Genomic DNA, 5317 nt, shown 5'->3' on the forward strand with positions numbered 1-5317 from the left:
TTCTCCGAACGTAACGCAGGAACTTGAGATAGAGGCCTTTACATGTACTGTGCTTCGATGTATTAAAGACAAAAAATAAAAAAAAAGGTTAAAAATAAAACTCCTTCGCTGAGATCTTTAAGGGATTCTATTATTGCCAGATTCTTTGGTAGCACAGCTCACATTAGTACAGGCCTCCGCTAGTCTTACGATCGAGATGGCACGGCCACTCTGCTCGATATATATGTATAACTGTTATTGTATATGCTGGATGCGCATCAGAAATAAGCGGATAAAGATCCAAGTGAGAAAGACAGTATGATATGATAAGGTTGGGATAGAATTGGGAAGAAGAACGAGAGAGAGAGAGAGAGCTTGTGTATGTATGTTGCGTGTGTGTGCGCGATTACGCGCATTTGTATGTGTGCTTGCGATTGTGCGGATGTATGCGTGTATCTCGAAGGCAAGTAGGCAGGAAAAAATATAATTAATATAGTCACTGTTATGCTTTAATGTATTTCTAGCGATTTTGCCTATTTCAATTAAAGAAAAGAAGTCATGTGTTACTAGTTAGCGAACCCATATATCTCGTTTACTATTGCTGATTATTATCTTCTTTTAAGGCCGGTAGTAGCCGTTTTAGCTACCATTGTTTTCTTTTTTTATATATATATATATACAATGTAACTGGAAAAAAAAAGAAAAAAAAATTTTGTCCGATGCCATCTGTAGACCATCAATGAATGTTGGCAATTCGACTACTAGCTTTTTAATCGATCTGGATAATATATCGCAGTCAACGTATCTGAGTCTGTTTTTAATTTTTAGTGATCTGTGACACATTATTTCAGGCCATTGAAACATGATATCGTAATTTTAATTGTGGCGATTCTGAAATATACACCTTAACAACAAACGCGTTCAGTTTTCTAAATCGTTCGCGAGATCTCGTTTACATGATGATATCAAAAAGTTGTCTCATCGATTGTGGATGTTATTACAACTGATAAACGAAACATATATATAATGTTACTTCACTATACTACAAGTAACTGTAACGATCGACATCTTTTGTCATGACACTGTAATTGTCAGTGCTCCAAATATTGTTTCACGGTCGTTATTATTATCGCTACAAGTATCATTCAGAGCGCGTATAGCTCTCAAAGTTCCAAATTTGACTGTCCATTTTTTATATATAATTTTCTCATGGCTATTTAGAATTCTGCGATTTTTCGCGGAAATTTTTTTTTTTTTTTTTTTTTATAAGGCTTCTCTTTTGGTGCTTTTATGTCACAATATTATGTTAAAGTTTGTTGAGATGTTCTCATTTGAGAATCACAATAGTTTATTATACCGATTCGAAAATACAGTTTACTTCCTTCGTAATTGCCAGAAGAGATGACAAGTGTAGACATGTACTCATCTGATTGTCATCATTACTACGCGCGCGTTTAGTGTATGAGTTTAATAGATAGTAATTTTAACGTCTCTAGTTATTATGAAATTTTCTTCAATAATTCGTACATAAACGACTTATCTTTTTTCTCCAGCCATCTATCTCTTTCTCTCTCTTTCTTTCTCTATCTATCTTTGAATACCAATGTTGCATTATATCAAAACTAAGAAATCATGACCGTATAATTCGATACAAAAAATCGACTACTGGCGATGACTATCGCATTGGATTCCATTTGTAATAACATCTAAGAAACGGAGAATAAATAATATCGGTTGAAGAAAATTTTATTTGAGAAATGACGCTTTTCTCGAAATTTTCGAAGTGTAGAATGTGATTTCAATTATATTGTAGAAAGACAAACTGTATTAATCAGAATATGTTCGTAATATTATTGCATTCGTAAAATACTTTTTGTTGTTTTGCCAAAAAGTATTAAATAATGCAACAGAGTTCCCTGGAATTTCAAGTAACCCAATTCATTTATTGTCACGGTGGCAGTTGTCTTGAGGGAATTGAGTCTGATAAAAATTACATTAAATTGTTGTGGTGTATTTATTTGGATACCGTCTGCAAAAAAAGTAGCAAATATTTTTTATATTCTATAAAATTCGTATATACTGTCGATATATTCAACATTGATTCATTTGATGGTAAATATAAGTGATTGTTAACAACATTTATAAACCGTATATGAGTAACGAATCGGAAATAAATCTATCTTCACTTATTTGTAGATATTGCAAATGTAGAAAAGTAAAGAATGCGAGGTACATTGACTATGCAATCAAATGAGATTACATTACTGATTTCGTTAGCGAAAGAATATATAATATCCGGCATAAGCGTACAGAATTTCTTGTAACTTCTGTAACAAAAAGATTTTTATTTCACTTTAAATTACGAAACTTTTAATCAAACGTGTAAAATGACCGAGTACTTTTAAATGTTTATAGTTATACATATAATTAAATAATTATTTCGCGCACGAATACTCTTGAAAATAATTTCACGTTGATAAAGTTTTGAAGTTTTGATTAAAAATGAGTAAACTAACGATTGGTTTGTTTCACGTGCTAAATAATGCATAAAACAATTTAATATTTGCAAAATCTTGGAAAGCACGTCAAACAGAGAGTTCTTGTGAGAGGGCTTAAAGACTGATTAGGTAAAATGAGAAATAACAATCGATAACTTCAAGACAAATGTGAAATGTCACTGAATATACATTTAAGTTTATATGAGAAAAAGTAAAAATCCTTCTTTATTACAATTGTATATCGAATTATTAGCTGCATATTTATTCAAGAATGAAGAAATCGAAAATATCTTTGTCCAAGAAAGTTGAGTATTTGAGAACAAATATATTTATCAATGACAATTTTATTGTAATATTTCATTGTCACAGTATCAAAACATATTGATATCTATTTACGCGCGTAACGTATTAATGATATTGTGTACTGCGCTTATATATAAAATTAGGAATTTAGTTATTTACAACTATGTTGCAATAAAAATAAAAATACAAGATTTCAAACAGACGATACCATATATATATAATGATTTCATAAACATAAAAGCTGACATATTGTGATGTACACATTGAATAATCATTATATACACAATAGCAGCAGAATTGAATACATATTAAAAGAATCTCAAGCGAAAATTTTAGTTGCGTTATTAAATATTGATACATTCTCTTCCAAAAAATACAATCTCCATTTCAAGGTTTTATCTTATTGTTAAAATGTTTTAAAGTATTGATGTAATATATAATTGAAATACTCTCTTTAAAGTATATATTTCAGTAATTCAAACGTCTAATAATTCTATTATGTCCAACCAGAAAGATTTAATCTATATATTTATTGGTACAAAATGAAGCTTGCAGGAATTTTACTCATAACTTTTATCAAAATACATATTATCTACAATCGTAAAAAGGAAACAAAAAGAAGACATTAAATGTTAAAGTCAGCAGCGACAGTTGTATAAACTTAATAAAAGAAAATAAACAGGCACACAAAAAAAATTAATTACCATTCTCATATATGATGAAATAATACAATGCTGCATGTCATCTTATATATCTTTTATTAACAATAAATTTTATATATAAATCGAATAATACCATTGTAATATAACAAATTCTTTCAAAAAATATGCTTAAAAACTGTCCTTTTTTTTTGTACATGGGAAGTTGTACCTTTTTTATTAATTGCTGTTTCTATTGTTCCATGACTATAATAGTAGAATTATTTTTGTAAAATTTGCAACAAATTAAAACAAATGTTTGCAAATGTTATATCCTGCAAATACAATATTTTATATAAGAGCAATATATAAAGATCATAATCTATAAAAATTATAATAAATTTATATCAAAATCAATTATATACATATAAATTAAATTGCATACTACTGAATATAATGGAAGTCTTCTTTCATGATACTATGACTAATAAAAATATATATTACTACTTGACACAAGATGCAAATGTTTGTATATATAAAATTATACTTACCACTTCTAACACATTTGGAGTAATTACAGCTTATCATAAGGTCTCAAAGTGACTTCGTCTTCTAGCATAAGCTCCCATACAAGCAAAAAATCCAACAATTCCGATGATTAGACCCAGAATTAATGCTAGAGTATCGCCAAAGTCAAAACTATTATAAGCCATTGCAGTAGGAAAAGTTCCCAGAAAAGCAAGTATAAAACAAAACCACATCTTTCTTATGGAAATAGATGAAGATGTGGAAATGTTGAATGTAAGATTGCTTTAATGTTACTGCACTGTGGAATTACTAACACTCGAATTGTCTGTTATGCATCATATGCATTTCTAGTCCAATGCAACGAGACACGCATACCTATATGTCAAATTGATAAACATTTCAAATACTTTCTCCAACTCAGATTTCGAAGAGTAAACTTGCTTAATATGTATTCATGTGTGTGTGTTTGTGTGTGTTGTGTGTGTGTACATGTACGTATAAACTATTAAATAAATACCCAAACTATTAAAAATTTGTCGATTTTTACTATTTAAAAAATTACATTTTTTTTCTTGTTTGGTGACTATGTTATCGTGCTTTCAGTCTTCCCCGAGAATATTTATAGCCATTTGATACACTGTCCTTTCTTTCTAATATCTCTTTTCTCTTAATCTTTCCTAAACTCTACTCCTGAATGTTCCTTGAAAAATAATTCCAAAATATCCTCCAAAAAATCACGTTCGAATAGGTTCAAACATGCTATGTACTACAAAGCAGAGAGTATAAACTCCCTCTTGTAAAAATTAGCCCCCGTTTTTAGTCGCGTCCTCTGAGATAGTCTCCGGATGTAGCCGAACTAAACGAGTGACGTCATGCGGAGTGGAGATACGGCATCGCGCGAGTTACCGAATATCTCATATAATATAGTTTCTTCATATTCTAACTCTCATCATCTTATGAAAATAGTAAAAGATATACATTTATACACATTTATACATTTATACATATGCATATATGCATGCACACAACTGTATACATATATATGTGTTTGCTTTGCTTGCTATACGTCTGTCATTCATACTTCAATTGGCGCGCATTCCCACTCCGTATGACCCGTTTAGTTCGACCACATCCGAAGACTATCTCAGAGGGCGGTAAGTATAGGTAGTACCTAGAGATCCTTGGTCTGTTCTTTCGCTTTGCACTGCTGCACTGGTACAATAAGTTAGAGTAAGACAAATATATATTTTTCTCACTTTAACTTACCAGTGCAGCAATGCAGAGCAAAAGAACAGATCTCCTGTAATATGAGATCGGACACCATATGTCAACGTTTTGATTGGCTGCGCTATGTTTAGGATACGCTTCCGG

General features: G+C 30.7%; 1 long non-coding RNA gene across 1 annotated transcript; it reads right to left on the minus strand.

Annotated features, from left to right (window-relative positions):
* Positions 1 to 3521: 3521 nt before the first annotated feature.
* On the minus strand, positions 3522 to 4800 carry LOC116847958. The gene is made up of 3 exons (XR_004378862.1): positions 4509 to 4800; positions 3970 to 4321; positions 3522 to 3753 (listed from the first exon to the last, which is right to left on the minus strand). It is a non-coding gene; the product is annotated as an uncharacterized LOC116847958 (long non-coding RNA).
* Positions 4801 to 5317: the final 517 nt, after the last annotated feature.

This window comes from Odontomachus brunneus, unplaced genomic scaffold (assembly GCF_010583005.1).
Source record: "Odontomachus brunneus isolate Ranch 3 - 2012 unplaced genomic scaffold, Obru_v1 Obru_scaffold_086, whole genome shotgun sequence".
Lineage (NCBI taxonomy): Eukaryota > Metazoa > Arthropoda > Insecta > Hymenoptera > Formicidae > Odontomachus > Odontomachus brunneus.